General features: G+C 35.0%; 2 protein-coding genes across 3 annotated transcripts in view; one reads left to right on the forward strand and one right to left on the reverse strand.

Annotated features, from left to right (window-relative positions):
- The window catches only part of LOC136037935 (uncharacterized), a 64,635-nt gene that overhangs the window by 21,589 nt on the left and 20,336 nt on the right, over nucleotides 1-22,710 (reverse strand). The window lies entirely within an intron of this gene.
- LOC136037936 (uncharacterized) overlaps nucleotides 17,120-22,710 on the forward strand; it is a 48,439-nt gene continuing 42,848 nt past the window's right edge. Inside the window, exon 1 of one of the 2 annotated variants that reach the window (XM_065720803.1) lies at nucleotides 17,120-17,163. The gene's annotated coding sequence lies outside the window, so the exon portion shown is untranslated. The remainder of the gene's footprint in view (nucleotides 17,164-22,710) is intronic. The other variant, XM_065720804.1, reaches the window with a different exon arrangement.

A 22,710-nucleotide genomic window follows, 5' to 3' on the forward strand; every position in this document is an offset into this window, starting at 1 on the left:
TATATATATATATATATATATATATATATATATATATATATATATATATATATATATATATATATATATATATATATATATATATATATATATATATATATATATATATATATATATATATATATATATATATATATATATATATATATATATATATATATATATATATATATATATATATATATATATATATATATATATATATATATATATATATATATATATATATATATATATATATATATATATATATATATATATCATGAAAAGATAAATCACCAATGCAACAGCATAAACACACACACAAAAAAGAAAGAGAGACAGAAGGAGAAAAGGAAGACTGTTTTCCTAAATTAGTGATTAATAAAGACCAGCACTTGAATGAGGCCCTAACCCTACTCATCCATACAATCACATAGGTCAAACAGCATAGCCACACACAATCAACCATAAAGAATAACCCATGGACAGGCAGTCATGTCGTCAATAAGTATAAGTCGTCATTTACCAAACAATAGAAAAAATAATATAGACAAATAATTCAGAGGCAACACCCAACATAAGGGCTCATCAGGAGAATACTCTGGCCTATATAGGGTTTCGCCACTCTAAATTCTCTACCCAGCACAGTGTTGTGGCTACCACAGAATATCCATGGCATCCCCGCGTCAGGTATCACCCCCAAAATATTTGCCTATGAAGGAAAAAAAATGGCAAATGTAAAACAACCAAGTAAAACCAAAACAAGCTTATCCTGTTAATATATCCCTCCCTTTAGCAACAATAGGTAAACTAAATATTATAAATTTTGCCAAATCACAAATATTAACACATTGCAAAAAAACTGAATGAATTAAACAATTATAGAATTCATATTTACCATGTGGCTAATTTTTAAGAAAATCCGCTCAATTAGAAACACAATTCAAAATAAATGGCGCCGCGACAACATTTCTCGAACCTCCGAAATTAGTAGAAAATTTCTTTAAGTATTTCTAGATAATTCGATATTTATTTAAAAGTTCGTTATAATGAAAACTAAATTTTTTGTATTGCCAAGTTAATTTATTTGCAGAAAAACCTCTTGATATCAATTTTTGGCTTAAGATTTTACATCTATTTTTAAAATCAATATAATTACTACAAATCCTTGCATAACGAAGTAACTGTGAGAAATACGCTGAGTATGTGATATTTGAGTGTATATTACTTTCAGGGAATGGGAAACTAATCACTTCAAAATCAAAATCATCCGTTTTATTATACATTTTAAAACTTAATTTATTATTATCACAAATATTAATATTTAAATCTAAGAAATGATCTTCATGACCAGCGCCATGACTAGGCTCAAGAATAAGCTCTGATGGATATATATTTTTAGAAATATCAATGAAATCCTTACAATTTAAGACCAAAATATCATCTGAATATCTTTTATTATTTGACAAAGCATGTTTTAAATTAATTGGATTATTCTTATCCATCATATATTTATATTCTAGTTGACTTAAAAATAAGTCAGCTATAAATGGGCTGGCATTCCCCCCCCCCCCCGTGGGAATTCCCACAATTTGCTTGTACAAATCACCCCCAAATCTTATATAAGTATTGTATAAAACAAATTCCAATAACTAAAAAATCATATCCAAGCTGTAACATCTCAAGCTAACTGTAGTATTAAAGCAATTTGTCCATATAGCTTTTTTATTATAAATGTCTATTTTTAAGAATCTTTTACTGAATAAGAAGAAAGATTTCTTGATAACAGTTTTTAAATTATCAAACACTACATTAAGCGATAAATTAGTATACATTGTCGCAAAATCGAAAGACTCAATTCTTTTAGCTGAAACCATTGTTAAAGAATCTATCACCTGCAGTGAATATATATATATATTTCGAAAAGCAAACTCAAAAAGTGGGTCCTTTTTCTCGAAGTATTGGTCTGCAAAGTTAAAAAGAGTCTGGTTTAAGGGGGTGGTAGCCCTCCTCATATTTAGGGTAACCCATGGTATGCAATTAAAAGTGAACAAGAGTTAAATAATAAAAAACAAGCTTTGAATGAAAGTAAAGAGCGACATCAAAATTTAAAACGAGCTGAAATTATTCCTTATATAGAGGAGCTGCTCCCTCCTTTTCCGGCCGCTCTGTCACCGAAAAATCGCACACATTGAAGATAATCAGCAATCATTCTCCGTAACTAATTAAAGTAGAGATCATGTCCTGCTTTTGCAAAGTTCTCTGTTTTCTTCAAAATTCTTATTTTGTAAAAAAAATTATAGAGAATTATAGAAAGAAAGTATTGTAAGAAAAGGTAATGTTTTAGTTTGAAACATAAGCATCAAGAAAGTCTCGCGCAAAAATAGCACCTCTTTTCACATAGTCAAGCGTTCTTAATTTGCTCACATAATTCTTTTTTTGGCGCTTTGGGTCACCTATTGCCTTCAGCGTCGTTACGGCTGATCTGATCAAGCTTTTTTAAAGTATGTTTAATTAATGCATTTTTAGCAGTAGTTGGCATTCAACTAAGAGTGTTTAAAGATGGGTAATGGGCTATCAAGGCCTTCGCCTGTATACTCGAGAAAGTTGAATCGACATCGTAAAATTTCGATGAATTCAGATTGTGGAAGTTTGTCAGATTGCTCTCAAGATGGATGTTGTGCACTTGGGCCAGGGTGCCCTGAATTAATTGAAGAAGAAAGTTTGCGAAGTGTTTTCATTAAAGGATTAGAGAGTCAAAAGGTTAGATATGAGAAAGAAAAGGTTTCGGATATTTATTGTTCGGTGAAGAAAAAAAGTGAGAGAAGGACTGAGGAAACCAAGCGCCACCAAAAAAGGATAACTTTTGATGAGTCAACCTGCGTTAGCCCCCCAAAGGATTCTTTAGGTTATTAATTTTATTACTGCTTTTAAAAGAGAGGCATCCATTGGCGGATCCAAGATTTCAACTTTCAACTGGAGTGATCAACTGACTGGGTTATTTGCCTGTTTTGCTCGTCATGTTTGCAGGCTAGAACCTTGAAGTTCATTTTGCATCTATGATTGAAATTTAGTCAATTGTTGATTTTTTTTTGCCTGTATGATTTGTGTTGATGTATCTAACATTTTAAGAATTACACTGTCTTTAAGCCACGGGAGGGGGGTCGACAGATTCATATAAATGTAAGTAAAATTACACAAGAAACTCTAGCCTGGCAAGGGGGTCACCCCTTGGATCTGCCACCGTACGCATCTTGCTCTGCTTGAGGTATTGTTTTTTTTCATTCTACTATACTTCTTGTTTTGACCTTGGATTGTCTCACGAGTTTTCTATGAAAGTTCTACCTATGACAGTTAACCTGTTTGTAGGACAATTTGACAAAGTTCATTGAACAAAAATATAGAAAAATTAAAAGGAAAGTCTATTGTCAATTGTCTTTTTATTGCGTTTTTATTGCAGCCATCTGGGTGAAAAATGTCCGTATTTTCATGGTTTGGCTTACTGTGGCTTTCGCGTCTAAATCTGGTTTCAATGCAAATTCCAAATTTTTCAAATTCGTAAACTTTTATTGTGCCCATCAAAAAATGTTAGCACATGGAAATTGCATAATTTAGAGAAACTTCGTAGGGAGTTGGGGTCCCAAAAACTCTAAGAGGGCAAGTGATATTGATGAAAATTATACCAAAAAATCAGCATATCCAAGAACCCTTTTCTTCTTCTTTTTTATAGATTTTAATCCCCTGGCTACAAAACTGTTAATTTTGTATCTTATCTGAGGGTCAAACTGACGGATGTGTGTTTATTTTGCCTTTTTTTTTTCTCCAAGGGGTGATCCTGTCGAAATAACAAGATAAGATAAGATAAGATTTATTCATCACGAAACACACATACAATATTACATTTTACTATTTCCCCAAAGGCTCTTTGGCCTGTAAAAAAGGGGAAAATGAACGAGCCACTTACTCAGAGAAGAAAAAAAAAATAATCACTTACTCACAGAGAGAAGAGCAAAAAGGAGAAGAGAGGAAAGTATAAATAAAATGAAAAACTATAGAAAACAAAACTAAATAGACTAATAGATTGAACAGACTAAATTAATTAAGTAGATCTGTAGATAAAATAGACTCCAATGAAATAATCAGGAAATATATATGCATACATACACGCATATACACATATAAAAAGAGATAAAATAATTTCTAAGAAGCCAATGAATTTTTAATAATTTTTTTGAACAAACCGAATGAGTGGCACCTTCGAGCTGATTCGGGCAACTTATTCCATACAATATAACTCGCAATTAAAGGATTAAAGTCTGACCTTACACAAGGAGTAAAAGGAACTTGAATATGATTTTCGGTATTGCGAAGATAATAATTATTCTGATCAGAGGTGAAAGATGGCTGAACACTTAGGGGACGGGGACGGGGGAGGTCACCATGAAGCTGAGAAAAAGTAAAACATGCACACGAAAGAATATACAGTGACTCGAGATCAAGTAATGGGATAACTCTTGAACGGTTAGTTTCCTTAATGAGGTTTCTAGCTTTATTATAAACCTTAGAAAGTGGTTTTAACAGTGAAGGAAAGGTTGACATCCATACTATTGGACAGTAGGAAACGTAAGATCGGATCAAGGAGTGAAAAAGGATTTCCAAAATTGATCCAGGGAAAATATGTTTGAGTTTCCTTAAAATACCGAGACTCCTGCATATCTTCATTTTAATCAAACCAATGTGACGCTTGAAGGACAAATTTTCATCAACAAGAATGCCCAAAAAACGAACATATCGATCTTTAGATCTGTGAATTATCCCATTTGGCTGATGAATTTCTGATAACTTGGGATAAATCTGAGAAACATGCGAAAATATCAAAAAATTGGATTTTGAATAATTTAGGGTAAGAAAATTAGCATCAAGCCATGAAATTACTCTCTCAAACAAGTATTCCAAGTTTAATCGAAGCTCGGATTCACAGTTCCCCGAAGTACCGAGCGTGCTATCATCAGCAAAATAAACAAGGACATCAGAAGATGGTGAACTATAGCTGGCACTATGGGCAAGGGAAGGTTTAGGATGACAGAGTCTACAGCAATGAATAGGTTTCTGCTTTTTTACTGCGTAAAAAAGATCATTTATATAAATCAAAAATAGCACTGGCCCTAAAACTGATCCCTGAGGGACGCCAAAATTCACTTGTGATTGACAGAAATTAAATTGTGGATTGACAGAAATTAACCTATCATTCAAATAAGATTGAAACCAAGAAAATACATTACCCCTAATACCAAAATGAGACATCTTCGATAGAAGAATTTCATGGGTTAAGGAATCGAATGCCTTGCGAATATCCAGGAATATAGCAGCCGGAATTAATCCCGAATCCAATTCAGAATGTATAAAATTCAAAAGGGTCATACAGGCATGCTCAGTGGAGTGCTTCATTCGGAAACCAAATTGAAAATCATGAAGAAACTCTTTAGATTTTAGAAATTTAAGCAGACGAGAAAGCATAGCCTTTTCGAAGATTTTACTAAATACTGATAAAATTGAAATTGGTCGATAATTTGCTGGATCATTTCTTGGTCCACCTTTATACAGAACAATAATCCGAGCACGCTTGAGAGGATCTGGAAAAACCCCATATTTAAATGAAAGATTAACAAGTTTTGTAAGAGGCACAACTATTGAAGGAAGAATAGATTTAACTACCTTAGTAGGAATAGAATCTGGCCCAGATGAAGATGAGTCTTTCAAGCCATTAACAATTTTAGTAATTTCAATTTCTGTTACTGGCTCTAGAAACATAGACTTAACACAAGACGGCCCGAGGTAAGATCTAAAGTCCGACTTAGACCGAGAAAAAGTAGCTGTGGAAGCGATATTATTACCAATACTAGCGAAAAATGAAGTAAATGCTTCTTGGACATTAAGCTCACCCTCTACAGTCTCATCACCAATGACCAGACTCATAGGTAAAGAGCTATATTGAGAACCAGGTTTAAGCACAGAATTTATTACCTTCCAAGTTTTACGAATATCCTTATTACACGCAGCAAAATTATTTAGATAATAGAGAGATTTGGCTTTCCTACACAAGGAATTATATATATTCCGGTAAATCTTGAATTGACAAAGACGAATAGCACTCGTTGAAACTGTAGCGCATTTATAATACCTCCAGAGATTATTTTTCCTTCTCCAGCTTTTGAGAAGTCCGGATGCCATCCATGGGTTTAGAGGAATAATCCTTTTAGACCTGCGATTAGAAGGTGGTACTTTACAAATGTTAAGAATAGCCTCTTTTATGGTTCCATAAAACGACTCAAATAAACAAGAAAAATCCTTGTTATTATCAAATAAGCTCCACGAATTTTTCGCTAATTTAGAACCAAGAAGAGATAACTCATTTTTACCAAACCTAATAGAATAGGATTCAAACACTTGAGCCCGGTTATTCCTTCCCCGATTAAAACTGAACCGAGAATATATGGGAAAATGATCGGAGATATCAGTAACTAAAATTGAGTTTTTCTTCAAGCAAAGCGTAGAGAAGATATTGTCAATCAAAGAAGCTGTAACATTAGTTACTCGTGTGGGGATGGATGTAGTTGGTAGAGTTCCTGCGGCAAGCATGGTTGAAAGAAAATCAACTGAAGCCGAAGAATTTGAATCCATCAAATTTATATTAAAGTCACCCATTATGATTAACTGACACGGACGTTTCAATATTAAGTCAAGTATTTCCTCAAGATTCCGAAGAAACAACGAAACCGCGCCACTAGGAGAACGATAAATATTGCCTATGATTAGATCAATACCATTAACTCTAATTTCTATAAATTGTGACTCAAAAATACCTTCAAAATTCCTTGATAAGTCATCCCGTAAGCAATAATGCAAATTACTAGATATATACATGGCAAGACCTCCTTTAGCCATCTTGCAGCGGTTTATATGTTCCATTTTGTAGCCATGGATATCCAATAGCATTTCATTGCCAGAATCCAAAAATGTCTCGCACAAACCAACAACATCAGGCTGTCCATCCGAAACTATTTGTCTTAAATTATCTATTGACGAGGAAAGACCCTGAATGTTAAGCTGAAGTGCAGTCAGAGAATAATTTCCTTTGGTAACCTCCTCTCCCCCCAATTCCGAAACATATTTACTATTACAAACAGGGTTTATATTAGTCAGGTTTTGATTAACCTGACCCACAGAATTATTCACAATACTAATTAGATCAAAAGGATTATTTTCAAGCTCGCAAAGGCGTCTTTCACGACTTAAAATATTGACAAAAGCAGGTTTTACTTGGAGTCCATTTAAATCACCAGATGAACAAAAAAGAAATCTTTACCTAAATCTATTACGAAAGAAAAACCTGTCAAAGGATTATAAACACATAAATAATTAATGGCACAGAAGGTAATATCGGGATGAACCATGAGCATGAAAAAAAATGAAACGAAATAAAAAGAAACTGTAAAAAAGAATGACTTAGGAAAGGATACGCATCAAGAAAATATTAACCAGTCACATACTAATACATTCATGCAAATAATTTATTTTGCGTATACGAGTTTCACCAGGAACTTTGGCTAGAATTTGACCGTGATCAGACCAAACACTTCTTGGGCCAAAGGTGCTACGAGCCGCGTTTAATAGATCCCGACGCTTTTTAGTTAGGTTTTCTAAAACAAATACACCTGACTTTGCCAACTTACTTTTTGCTGCAAACACTTTACGAGCAGTATCTAAGCTTGAAAATTTTACTAGAACTGGGGCGATTTTCACATTCTCAGTTTGATTAGCAGGCATGCGGAATCGATTAACCTTTAAGAGGTCCATTTCTTTAAAATCTTGCAAGCCCATTATCTGTGTTATCACTCCATTAAGATTTTCTCTCAGTTCCACATTGGGGTTTGGTTTCACACCGTAGAAAATTAGGCTATCAAGTAAGGCAACCTGCTCTAGTTGGTCAAACTTGTCTTCTAAGTTAGAGATTTTATTTTCAAGCAAGTTCACGGCATTATAAAGTTTTCGAAGGGTTGTTTCAATTTTTTCAAATTTGGCATTATATTCAAGGGAAATCGAATTATAAACTTAGTTCACAATATCTTCACTTATAATTTCCGAAGCTCGGCGATCTTTCATTGTATTTGATACGACACGAGAAATATCATTCATTAGGTTAGACTTAGTGCTCATTAGTTCCTCTTGAGTTTCATTTATTATTTCTTTTAAATTTGATTCTGCTGCAGAAGTTGGAGTTAATGGTGCTAGGCTGGATTTTCCTTTAGTTTTAGCGGGTAGTGATAAGTAGGACTTACTTAGAGTCTTGAAAATATCAGGGGATAAGCGCTGCTCTTCAAAAGCCTTATTTACATCTTTATCTGTCCTCGCACAAGCTTCTTTAAAATGGTCATTCCAGTTGCGGATGTGTGCTTCAGCTACATTATGCTCCGAGTGGGTGCCATAGCAAAAGACTAGATATCTAGCTTGATTTTTCTGGTCTTTGCTGGTTTTAATAACTACTGATGGCCATAAGGGATATCCTTGAAATGAAGCTAGGACAAGATCAATTGGCCGCCCCAAAAGTACTCACGTTTGTAATATGTGCTTGGTTATTCACGCAAGTTCATCAAATTCTTAGCAAGGACTATATCCAATTCAATTGAAAACCGGTTTAGCTCTTCACTCTTTGAACTCTCATAGACTCTCATAGAAGCCTCATTTGAATGGAATTTAAAGTTCTAGTGCCCTCTTAAGCAGCAAAGAAGATTTATTTCAATGAAATGTCATTTTCTGCAATTGATTAGCGCGAGGCAGCAATGTTGCTTAGTGACGTATTTCGTCCCAAATGATTGGCGTAGTCCGTACAAAATAAATGGCTATGTGGACTTTATTTTAAAGCGTCATTTACCTAAGTTGATTCGTTTGGGGTTTTGTATAACTATACACAGTAATAAGTTTCCTCTGCAATAAGTTTCCTCTTATTGCAGACAATCTTTTTCTGTGTAACATAAGACATTACAATCGCATGCTTACCGGTGCATGAGATGGAGAGGGGGGGGAGGACATCGTGAGTGCTACCGGAAAATTTCTAGGAGACTGGTAAATGCTATCTTGAGCTTCGTCGTCCTCGTCTGGGGTGGGAGGACCTCATAAAGAAAGATTTAAAGGAGATGGGAACTTCCTGGGAGGGTGTAAAAAGGGAAGCTTTGAATAGATTGGGATGGAGGAGGAGTGTGCGTAGCTGTGTTGGCCTCAGGCGGCTTTGTGCCGCGGTGAATGGTTAGTAGTAGTTTTCAGAGATGTTTTTTTTTACATAATAACGAAAATGCTGAATAGTTCCCGTATTTATTTATGTATAACGGCTGAAATGAACTTTGAAAGCGGCTGAAATGTTGAACCCATTTTTGGTGTTTCAACACTATTCCTCCTAATAAATATTTGGATGAGTGAATTTTTGATCCACTTTTTCACTAATATTAAACTTGAATATAAAAACTGGGGGGCCTTTTCCGTAATTAAGAGAGCCTTACACCTACCAGATTTCACATTTCTTTCGAGAAGGCAGTTTCTTTTTCTGTGGTGATCGCATAACGAGGGGAACACTTCTTTAGACGGAAGTTGAAAGTTCTAGGAAATTGAAAGTTCTTGAAGCTGGGGTGTTCTATTCCAACATCAACAGCTAACACATTTCGGCTGTGTGTACAACCACTGTTGAGATCAGGGATTTGTATTCTTACAGTATCACCAATTTGAGCAGGAGGAAATTATTTTTGTGAAGTCTCTAATATTCTTGTTGCTTTTTCGCCACCGTTTTTATTGAAATTAGCTCGATTCAGTTTGAAATATTCTATCCCATCAGTTTTCAATACTAATTTTTCTGATTGATCTTATTATATGTGAGAAGAAAATAAAGGACCTAATTACTCTGCACCAGGGACAAACACGGGAGGGGGGCTTGGCCCTTCTCCCTGGAGTCCTGGGGTTTTCCGAATTTTTAGGTGCATATTCTTCAAATTATCAAATAATATTTGCTTTTTATTACTAGCCTGCCCCCCCCCTAAAAAATCCTGTATGTATATCTTATAAGCACTTAGCTAGTTTTGTAGCTGTTTTGTTTGTTTCTGTTTCATCTATGATTGTCAGATCCTATGCTCCTCATTCCATATGTTTATCTTGTTTGTTTGTTATTTATTATATGACCAAGTGGTCGAGATTTTTTCTCCAACTTTCATTTCTTTATGATACTACCATATTTTACATTGGAACATTTTTTTCGATTCAAAAAATTTTTGGTGATTGACTTATAATTATCGGGGACGGTTTCGTATATGGTCCCTGAATGATCATGGATCTAAAAGGTGCAACTTTTCTATATATACAAGGCTGGAAAAGGGGCTCCCCCAGGCTCTACCTGTAGCCCTTCCATTTACATATTATTAATCATTGCGTCATTCTGATTCTAAGAAAGTGTATGATATCCATTTTTCTGCTAACATGTATTAATGACATTTTTATTTTTGAATCGACTACTCTTTAAATGTGCCATTGTTTTCCGGGGGTCTGCAGGAACCATTTTGCTTCCAGAATCGCATTTATAAGGCTTGTCGGCCATTTCGTTCCAGAGATTGACGTAAATTTGTGATCCGATGTCACACTGGGGCATGCGGAGGTATAAAGGACGGCCGTATCTCCTCCGATTCATTTGAATTTTTGAATTTGGAAAAGAATATGTAAAACTTGTCTTTAGCGCCCAATTTTAACAAAAACTGACGTTGACCTGTTGTTGACCACTCAAACTCAACAAAGGGCTTTTTGTCGTGTTTGTTTTACATATTAAAAAAAAAAAAAAAACTAAGAATCAGCATTCAACATTTTTAGTATGCAGTTTGAATTCTTTAAAAAACTCAAGCATAAATTGAAGAAATTTTATTTTCACAACTGAAAAGTCATTAAGACAATACACATGGCAGACTTATCATAAGGTAAAACAATGGTCTCACCAGCTGTGTTACAAAAAATCGTAGAATAAACTTATAATTACGGAAATGCAATTCGTTATACGCAACCAAGAATTAATAAACCCTAATGTAAACTCCATAATGTAACCATAAAAATGGAAAATTCTGTTATTTCTATCTTTAGCACCGATATTTTCAAGCTACTAAAGAAATTTACATTTTCTAAAGCTTAACAGTGGATTGAAGAAAGAAAGAGTGGAAAGAGTGCTTATTTTCTTCTGAATCAGGAAGGTCGATCAGTCAATCATCTTTCCCGGCTAATTCTGAGCCATGCATCTCTGGTTTTACCTATTGTTGCTAAAAAGAGGGATATGTTAACAGGATAAGCTTGTTTTGGTTTTACTTGGTTGTTTTATATTTGCTGTTTTTTGTTCTTTCATAGGCATGTATTTTGGGGGTGATACCTGACACGGGGATGCCATGGATATTCTGTGGTAGCCACAACACTGTGCTGGGTAGAGAATTTAAAGTGGCGAAACCCTATATAGGCCAGTGTATTCTCCTGATGAGCCCTTGTGTTGGGCTGTTGCCTCTGAATTATTTGTCTATATTATTTTTTCTATTGTCTGGTAAATGACGACTTATACTTATTGACGACATGACTGCCTGTCCATGGATTATTCTTTATGGTTGATTGTGTATGGCTATGCTGTTTGACCTATGTGATTGTATGGATGAGTAGGGTTAAGGCCTCATTCAAGTGCTGGTCTATATTAATCACTAATTTAGGAAAACAGTCTTCCTTTTCTCCTTCTCTCCTTTTTTTTTGTGTGCTGTTGCATCGGTGATTTCTCTTTTCATGATATTCCAACAAGAGCATCGACCAAGAGAGAAGAGGGCAACTCTCCCGCTATATTCTGAAAAATGCAAGTTTTTCGTTGAAAATCGAAAAAACTATATCCCCTAGGCAACATTTAGGGGGTGGGTATCGGATTTGGAGATTCCTCCTAAAAAAATTTCCAACTCGCAAAAAATAACGAAAATGTATAAAAACATATTCTTCATGTGTTTTGCAAAGTTTTTTTGCGTCCCCCCCCCGAACAAAAATCTTAGAAATGGCCATGTCCCCCTCCTTCGTATATTTTGAAAATACCTTTATTCGTATCTTCAATTACGGAATTAACAAAAAATCCCCCCCCCCGTAACAATTTTGTGAATTGGTGCAAAAAAAACGCAAAGGAATCTCGAATCCCTAGGACTTTTAATTGCAAGATTCGTTGCACTATCAACCACCTCACAAAATACTGCTTATCTTGGGTTTTGATACTTATCGCCTTTAGGGATAGTTTCCAGCCCAAACAACAAATGCATTTCCAGAGGCAACATTACTGTATAGCATAATAGGGAAAAGAAGCATGATAGCATAACATTAAATTAAAAAAAAATGACTGGTAGTAAGGAGCAAAATGAAAATTAATACGAATACAAATCAATTCCTTAATGTGGAGGACTACCCCTTCCCCAGTCGACCCTCTTTATGATAAATTTCCCTTCAATTCTTGACTCAAATTCTAAAGTAATAGACTGTAATAGACAAGGACACTTCGTATATAAGGAATTGCCGTAAAAACTTCAAAAGGGCCTGATTCAATTTGAAATTGTAAATTATATTGCTTTTTCTAGTTGTCGAAAGAGATTGCAGGGTCACTACATATAATTTTATTTTCCTGTTGCTCACTCTAAAGAAATTCTATTATACCCTGGAAACCACCAAGGAGCATATAAATGCTGGATTCAGGGAGATTTATAAGTCATAAAGCAATATACAACATCATTTCACGAAGTTTACAACACAACGGAGGTATTAGAATAGAAACGGATGGCCCCACCAAGGTGTGAAATTGCCTTATCTTTACGAAATGCAAGCTTTTGCATGCTATCATATTTGAACCTCTTCAACTTCTTCACGGCAAACTTTTATCAGATTGCAAAATTAAGTATCTTCTTTGAAAATCAAAGAAGCTTGGTATTCTTAAGCTAAAGCTAGAAAGGTTTTTCGTACCAAATACGAAAATCAAACTTGTGAATTTTTAACTTGCTAGTTTTTATTGAATTTGGTTAGAACCGAGCTATAAAATTTTCAAACAGAAACATTTGAATAAAAGCAATATGCACCTACATAAAAGCAAACAATGTTTTAATAAATATCTAAAAACTTGCGAAAATAACATAATTTGGTATTTAAATGATAGTTCTAATTCTATAAATAAATAATACTCAGTTTTTACCAAATAATGTAGTTATTTATTCTTAAGATATAAACTTGCCGTTCTAAGAGAAACAACGGAATGCTAAAAGTACTCTTGACTTCTTCTATTATTTTTTTTTGCTATCTTTAACCATATGTCATCATTTTTTGAAGATTTTTATTAGACAGTGGAATAGAGTGATGGCATTTTCGTCCACCATGCTGGGATAAGAAGACCAAAAGAAAGGTCATTGGTGAAATAATACGAGTCTTGAGTAGTCGTGGCTCCTCGAAAGCTCCAACAAAATTATCATTGACGTACTGTTCAAACAGTTCGTGGTAACGAACTGTAGTAAGGAGCGACCCGGCTCAATAGAAACTAAAACTCCAAAAAATTGAATTTTGATATCAATAGCTACATCAAAAGAATCGCATTTTAATGCTGATTTTAAATATATGTTTTATCAAGTTTAGTCTTACCTATCAAGAGTTACGAGCCTGAAAAAATTTGCCTTATTTAAGAAAATAGGGGGAAACACCCCCTAAAAGTCGTAGTCTTAACGAAAATGACACCATCAGATTCAGCGTATCAGAGAACCCTATTGTAGAAGTTTCAAGCTCCTATCTACAAAAATGTGGAATTTTGTATTTTACCAGAAGACAAATCACGGGTGCGTGTTTATTTGTTTGTTTGTTTGTTTGTTTTTTTCTTTTTCCCAGGGGTCATCGTATCGACCAATTAGTCCTAGAATGTTGCAAGAGGGCTCATTCTAACGGAAATGAAAAGTTCTAGTGCCCTTTTTAAGTGACCAAAAAAATTGGAGGGCATCTAGGCCCCCTCCCATGATCATTTTTTCCCAAAGTCAACAAATCAAAATTTTGAGATAGCCATTTTGTTCAACATAGTCGAAAACTATAATAACTATGTCTTTGAGGATGACTTACTCCCCCACAATCCCTGGGGTTGGGGCTGCAAGTTACAAACTTTGATCAGTGTTTACATATAGTAATGGTTATTGAGAAGTGTACAGATGTTTTCAGGGGGATTTTATTTTGTTTGGGGGTGGGGCTGAGGGGAGAGGACTATGTTGGAGGATCTCTCCTTGGAGGAATCTGTCATGGGGGAAGAAAAATTCAATGAAAAGAAACTTGTTTTTTTTATTTAATACTTAAAGAATTGGGGCAAAACTTAAGATTTAGCATAAAGAGCGAGGTATTAACGAGGGGACAAACCCCCTTATATGAATAATAAGAATAAAAGAATATAAAAGTTTGTTACGTAAGTTAATTCTTAAGTTACGTATATTTTTTACTAATAAAAACGTTCGTTAAAAATTAAAAGTTCTAGTTGCCTTTTTAAGTAACCGAAAAATTGGAGGGCAACTAGGCCTCTTTCTCCACCCTTTATTTCTCAAAATCGTCTGATCAAAACTAAGAGAAAGCCATTTAGCCAAAAAAGAATTAATATACAAATTTCATTTTAATAATTTATGCAGCCTCTCCCCCAGGGACTGTGGGGGAGTAGGTCATCCCCAAATACATAGTTATTATGATTTTCGACTATGCAGAACAAAATGGCTATCTCAAAATTTTGATTCGTTGACTTTGGGAAAAATGAGCGTGGGAGGGGGCCTAGATGCCCTCCAATTTTTTGTCACTTAAAAAGGGCACTAGAACTTTTCATTTCCAATAGAATGTGCCCTCTTGCAACATTCTAGGACCACTTGGTCAATACGATGACCCCTGGAAAAAAAAAAAAAAAAACAACAAATAAACACGCACCCGTGATCTGTCTTTTGGCATTCCACATTTTTGTAGATAGGAGCTTGGAAATTTTGTTTAAGGGCTCTCTGATACGCTGAATGCGATGGGGTGATTTTCGTTAAGATTGTATGACTTTTAGGGGGTGTTTCCCCCTATTTTCCAAAATAAGGTAAATTTTCTCAGGCTCGTAACTTTTGATGACAAAGACTAAATTTGATAAAACTTATATATTTAAAATCAGCATTAAAATCCAATTCTTTTGATGTATCTTTTAGCATCAAAATTCCAATTTTTAGAGTTTCGTTTACTATTGAGCCGGGTCGCTCCTTACTACAGTTTTTACCCTGTTTGTGTTCCTGAGCAACAGTAAACATGGCGAGCAAGGATAAACTCAGGGCTAATGCTTGTGTGGGTATCCTAAAAACAACTTTAAAAAGAAATACAAGAGCTTGGTATCGAAGCCCCCTCGGCTCGAATTTTTTTGCTTTCTGCCCTGGGTGTGTCTCTGAGCAACAGTAAATATGGCGAGCAAGGATAAACGCAGGGCTAATGCTTGTGGGGGAATCCTGCTTCTCACCACAGAGCATGTGTTTGATGCAAAGGTCAAGTCTTCTACCAGTTAAAGAAAAATAAATCTGAAACAACAGGTCCCAAGATTATGTTTTTGTCGGCTTTTCTTTTATAGTTTTTTATCTAATATTTATTTTTCTATTTCTTTAACTCAACCAAAATTGAGCTCACCCCCAGTGCAACTCAACCCCCATTTAAGTTAATCCCGTCTAACTCAACCCTAGTTGATAAATTGACCGTGATTAACAACACCTAAAGGAAAAATGCTAATAACATAAAAGTAGTATCATTAGATTCCTTGTTTTATGCTTTTCAAGTATTAATCAAAAAAAAATTTCTACAGCCCCAGTGTTAACCTTTATCTTGCCCTGCTATGATTTCTCAACCCCAGAATCATTAAAAAAGAAATAAAATTAAAAAATAAATACTGTAGGATATTCTAAATCATATATTCTGCTATATTCAGAATTTAGGTAGATTATTCCAAAATTCCCTTCTTTCTTCATTATTTGTCTTTATTTCTTTTTTCTTTCATTAGTTCATACTTTCTTTGTGGCTGCTCAATTTTACATGTGGGCTTGATTTTCTTAGGGGAATTTTTTTACTGGGGGAAATTTCCCTGGCGGAATTTCCGCGAGTGGGTATTTTGAAACGGGAAAATTTTCGCACGACCAAATTTTCCACCGGGATTTACTTTGATTTTCTGGAGATTTAATTTGGGAATAAGCCAGACCCTGACTTTCTCACACGCCAGCTGAATACCATATGAGAGTGTGGTACTAGATTGGGCTGGTAAAAATTGATGTTGGCTAGCTAAACTAAAAAAAAAAATGTAGCTAAAGTAAGTAAAAGCTCAGTTAGCTGATTTGGGACATAAATTTTTTCCATTTGGGATGGCATAGTTTAAGTAAACCAAGTGTACATGTTTAAAAATTTATGTTGAGTTGGATCATCATTTCATTATCAGCTGGTTATGTGATCCGACTGGAAGGATTTTGCCTGGAATTTTGGGGGGAAAATGTTCTGGGGAGGAGAACAGAGGATGCGTTTGTGTCTCCTTTATTTGCCTCACTTACAAAAGGAACTTCTGGAGAATGTCTTATTGATAAGAAAAATTAAACAAGGATAATAAGAAATAATTATTATAGGGTAATTTGCAAGCTTCTGAGAAATTTCTGAGATTAGGACTGAACCGTAGTGTTTTTTTTGTACGTTTATTTTGCATCAGATTTTTTATGTCTGTTTTGCTTGTTTTGTCACAACCCTCGCTGGCTTTTGTACAAATACATTTTTATTATTAATTTAGTGTTTTTCAATATTTATGTTTGGTAATGAATATTCTAAAACTAGAAATAGATAAACTGACTTCAATTTGCTGATTGGATACTACACTTGAACGACAAAAACCATTATCTTTTTACGACCCAAAAACACACAAGAGTGTGCGGTAGCAAACCCAGCTGTGATCAGCCATCGACCAACAACAGAGTTTTAGGGCGGGGCATGCGTGAATCTCTATACCAATTAATTTAGGATCCCTAGAGTTTAGTTTATCTCTAAGGATTGATTGTAACTGTTGCAAAGTAGGAGTTATATTTTTGAATGATTTAATCTAAGGTATGTTGATCTTTAGGGAAGAACCTGTCATCAGTGCATAATGACAAAGCCGTGGCTGAATTTCTGTTTTGGAGAAACCGGAAATAATCATTTTGGGGGAGGGGGGATTTAACCAAGGAAAGTATTTTATGTTTACATCATAGGCTTATAATGAATTATTAATCTTGCATTTGTGCAGGTTGTGGAGGCGTCTAGCCCCAATTTTGTATCAAGAAAATGATTCGAGGGAGGAAATTGTAAAAAAAAAATGTGAACTGTAAGAACAATATGAAATCTGGTTATGAAAGACGCTTATCTTTAGGGACAGTCTCTCTAGTGACATTGACAGTATACTTCTCCTCTACTTCTTATGGGGAGGCAGTATTGGACTCCCCTGTCATAATTGATACTTTATTTTTGAACATTCAAGGCTTCCATTGTTGATGTAATGCTTGAATAAGAGTCCAGAAGCTCAAGAAAAAATTGAATTTCAGGGCCCAAGGCCAGCCCTTGATTTTTGGAAACGCAATAAACCTAAGTCTGTATGGATTTTTATCAAAATTGGATGGAGGTATGACCTATATAGTTGATGCATGTACATAATCCTATAACTTAATCGAGGATATGAAGTTTGGGAGGCAAGGGTGCATCTTGGATTTTTGTTCAAGGCTAGGGGGTGCAATAAAAAAAGCATTAAAAACGGAGCGAAAATTTGCTTATATGCATTTTCGTTACATTTTTATAAGTCGGGCAAATATTTCGGCGACAGGTTCAGACCCCGTAACCACCCTCCTGTATACGGCCTTGGTGGAAGACCTTAAAAATTAATTAAATCAATGGATACGAAATAAAGTTACACTAATTCCAGTTAGAATAATTTGTTCTAGCTCAGGCACGAGCGCAGAGGGGTTTCTGGCCGTCTCCCTCTTCCAAACTGTTGAGTTTACTGCTATATTATAGTGTTAGCTCATATCATCAATTGTTTGCATTACGTTACGAACTGTATCAGTGGTGTAATGTCGTCAAAACCCTGAGAGAGGAGATGTTGCCGATTTCCCAAGACAATAACAGTCAATGACAGGGAAAATGACAGTGAAAATGAAAAATAAACCACATAGTACCGTAAAGACAAAGGTATGCTGACGAGAACTGATCTGTTTCCGTAGATGCTTGAATTGTGTTGGCGTATCTTAGTTTTGACAATATTTTTAACACGCAAAATTTCAGCAGCGGGGGGGACCCTCCCCCTGCCCCATAGGAAAATACGCCCCTGAACTGCATTAGAAATGACACGCAATCGATAGCCTGGAAGTTGAATTACTTGTCGAATTCCACAATGAGTTGCGGAAGCTATGACATTATTTTTCCATCTTTTAGTGCTGGCCCCCTCCCCTCTAAAAGTTTAGCATAAAATGAATTTGCTCACTCCCTCTTGTATGTATAAATAATAAGGATTTGACTTTTCTTGAAAAATTTATGGTTTTGTATTTCTCATTAAAAGTACTATTGACTGAGCTCTGCAAATCAGTAAGTACCAGAATCTATCGTGCAAAAATTTTTTATTTTCCTGACCGGCTGTGACCTCTTGTTTATGGGACTCTTAGGTTGAAAATGATGATCTGCAAAATTCTAAAGATTTACCGATATATGGACTATGCATCGGCACTGTTTCTGTTTTCTGTTTCTGTTTTTTCTTGCCTGTTTCTGCCTGTTTCTGTTTCTGTTTTTACAAAAAACAGAACAGAAAACAGAAACAGGCTACCTGTTTTTGTTTTACCTGTTTCTGTTCTGTTTTTTTTCATCTGTTTTTTTCCGTTTCTGTTTTTTTTTTATCTGTTTTCTGTTTTTTTTTCTGTTTTTTTTTTTCAAATGCCGCGCTATCTAGCGGGCATGATACCGAAACGCATGATACCTACCCCCTACCGTACCGAAACGCACATCTAGCGGGCATGATACCATGATACCGTTGATTTTTGAATTTAAGGCCGTGATTAAGTGAACTTGAAAACATCGAGCTTCAGAATTGAAGTAAGGTTACCCTTCTGTCTTTTAATTCTCTAGAGATCGTCGATTGTCAAAACTTCAAATAGCACCAATTATCAAGTCTTGTCAAAGGTTTTGATTGACAGCTTCCTTTGGTGAGATGCTTCAGCCGAGAAATAATAATATATTTGACAGTGTCTTGCAAAGCTTGGTTACCGACCAAGGGAGATTAGAAAATGAGCAAAAGAGCACTATCATTCTCAAGTACAAAATGCCCATGTATATGCAACTGTGACGGCATGCATAGAATGCATTTTAAAATTTATTGTTTTTTCCACTTTATTTCCTAGGGATAGGCTATTTAAAATACCTCATTTCATTAATTCGAAACTAAACAGCGAACTTAGTTGAAAGCTTTCTTCGAGGATTCTTAGAAAACCAAAGTTTTCTTACAAATTAAATTAAAAAAAAAATAAAACTGAAAGTAAGGAGTGACATTAAAACTTAAGACGAACAGAAATTACTTCGTATATGAAAGGGACTGCTTCCTCATGAACGCCCCGCTCTTTACGCTGAAGTTTTTTACTGTTTTAAAAAATAGAGTTAAGAGGAAGAGTCAGACTTTAGCGTGAAGACCGGGGCATTGATGAGGAGACAGCCGCTTTCAAATATGAAGTAATTTCTGTTCGTTTTATGTTTTAATGTCACTCCTTACTTTCAGTTAAAAACACTTGTTTTTATTTAATTTAATTTCTTAACGTTTTTTAATCAATGCATGTTTTGATTTATGCTCTCTACAGATGAATAATTAAAACGAAATTTGGGTATTTATTTTTTTGGCTAAATGGGTTTCTCATAGTTTTGATCAAACGATTTTGAGAAAAAAATAGGAGCGGGGAAGGAGGTATAGTTGCTCTCCGATTATTTGGTTACCTGAAAAGGCAACTAGAACTTTTAATTTCTTACGAATTTTTTTATTAGTAAAATTATTAGTAAAAATAAATTTTACTAGTTAAAGACATACGTAACTTACAAATTAGCTTACGTAAGGAACTTCTGTATTCTCACATTTTTATTACATATATGAGGGGGGCTCACCCCCTCAACAGTACCTCCCTCTTCACACTAGAGCTTAAATTTTGTCCCGATTTCTTAAGAATGACCCCTGAATTACAAAAGCCGTAGAATAAATAGTTGGAATTCTAAAAATACTTTAGCGTAGAGAGCGAGGTATTAGGAGGAGGTGAGCCCCTCATATGCGTAATAATTTCTGTTCCTTTTAAGTTTTAATGCTGCTCCTCACTTTCAGTTGAAAAAACTTTGTCATATTTATTTTTTCATTGTTTTTTTTTTTTAATAATAGTAGGAAATCCTGCGCTCCCTTCATGGAAATTTTCTTCCTCCATGAAAAGTTTCCCCAGCATATCCCTCTCTTCTCAACCCTGCCCCAGACCAAATGAAAACGCCCCTGAAGACGTCTGTACACTTATAAGGATTTAGTTATAAGGATTTCCGACTACGCTGAATAAAATGGCTATCTCAGAATTTTGATCCGGTTACTTTGGAAAAATAATTAGCGTGGGACGGGGGCCTAGGTGCCCTCCGAGATTTTGGTCACTTAAAAAAGGCACTAGAACTTTTCATTTCCGTTAGAATGAGCCCTTTTGCAGCATTCTAGGGCCACTGGGTTGATACGATCACCCCTGAAAAAAAAAACAACAAATAAACACGCATCTGTGATCTGCCTTCTGACAAAAAATACAAAATTCCACATTTTGCAGATAGGAGCTTGAAATTTCTACAGTAGTGTTCTATGACTTTTAGGCAGATCACGGATGCGTGTTCATTTGTTTTTTTTTTTTTGTTTTTTTTTTTTTTTCCAGGGGTGATCGTATCCACCAAATTGTCTTAGAATGTTGCGAGAGGGCTCATTCAAACGGAAATGAAAAGTTCTAGTGCCCTTTTTAAGCGACCAAAAAAATTGGAGGGCACCTAGGCCCCCTCCCAAGCTAATTATTTTCCCAAAGTCAACGGATCAAAATTCTGAGATAGCCATTTTATTCAACGTAGTCAAAAACCTTATAACTATGTCTTTGGAGACGACTTAATCCTCCATAGTCTCCGTGGGAGGGGTTACAAGTTAAAAACTTTGACCAGTGCTTACATATAGTAATGGTTATTGGGAAGTGTACAGGTGTTTTCAGGAGAATTTTTTGGTCGGGGAGAGGGGTCGAAAAGAGGGGGATATACTGGGGGAACTTTCCATCGAGGACTTGGTCATGGGGGAAGAAAATTTCCATGAAGGGAGCGCAGGATTTACTAACATTATTAAAAAAAAAACAATGAAAAAATATATATGAAAAAGTTTTTTTTTTCAGCTGGAAGTAAGGAGCAGTATCAAAACTTAAAACGAACAGAAATTATTACCCATATGAGGGGCTCACCTCCTCCTAATACCTCGCTCTTTACGCTAAAGTATTTTTAGTAATGTCAACTATTTATTCTACGGCTTTTGTGATTCAGGGGTCATTCTTAATTAATTGGGCCAAAATTTAAGATTTAGTGTAAAGAGAGAGGTACTGACGACGGGGTGAACCCTCTCATATGTGTAATAAAAATATGAGAATAAAAAATTCTTCACGTAAGCTAGTTTATAAGTTACGTATATCTTTTACTTATAAAACCATTCGTAATAAATTAAATTTCTAGTTGCCTTTTTTTATTAACCAAAAAATTGGAGGGCAACTAGGCTTCCTCCCCCGCTCTTTTTTCCCAAAATCATTCGATCAAAATTATGAGTAAGCCATTCAGCAAAAAAAAAATTAAAATTCAAATTTCGTTTCAATTATTACTCTGCGGAGAGCCAAAATCAAAACATGCATTTATTCAAAAACATTCAGAAATTAAATAAAAAAACAAGTTTTTTCAACTGAAAGTAAGGAGCGACATTAAAACTTAAAACGGACACAAATTACTTCGTATATAAAAGGGGCTGCTTCCTCATCAACGCCCCGCTCTTTACGCTAAAGTTTTTTACTGTTTTAAAAAGAAGAGTTGGGAGAAAGAGTCAAACTTTAGCGTAAAGAGCGGGTCGTTGATGAAGAAGCAGCAGCCCCTTTTATATACGAAGTAATTTCTGTTCGTTTTAAGTTTTAATGTCGCTCCTTACTTTCAGTTGAAAAAACTTGTTTTTTTATTTAATATATTTAAAATCAGCATTAAAATGCGATTCTTTTGATGTAGCTATTGGTACCAAAATTCCATTTTTTAGAGTTTCGGTTACTATTGAGCCGGGTCGCTCTTTACTACAGTTCGTTACTACGAACTGTTTGATAAAGTTGGAGGACAAGCAATATAAACAAAGGTATTTTATTTCAAATGACAATACAATTAAGTATGTAACTACAAAGAAGGATAGAATGTAAGGAAAATGAATTTTCCTGTTACCGGTACTAGACGATTAATCTTATAAGTACGGCTCTTGTATTGGAACCCCCTGTGGAACTTTGGGATCAAAGCATCAATGAAGAATCCTTTCAGCTTGGGAAAAATCTTTTCGGTCCAAAAGCCTGGATTGCGGTCTAT

This window comes from Artemia franciscana, chromosome 17, assembly GCF_032884065.1.
Source record: "Artemia franciscana chromosome 17, ASM3288406v1, whole genome shotgun sequence".
NCBI classification, from domain to species: Eukaryota; Metazoa; Arthropoda; class Branchiopoda; order Anostraca; family Artemiidae; genus Artemia; species Artemia franciscana.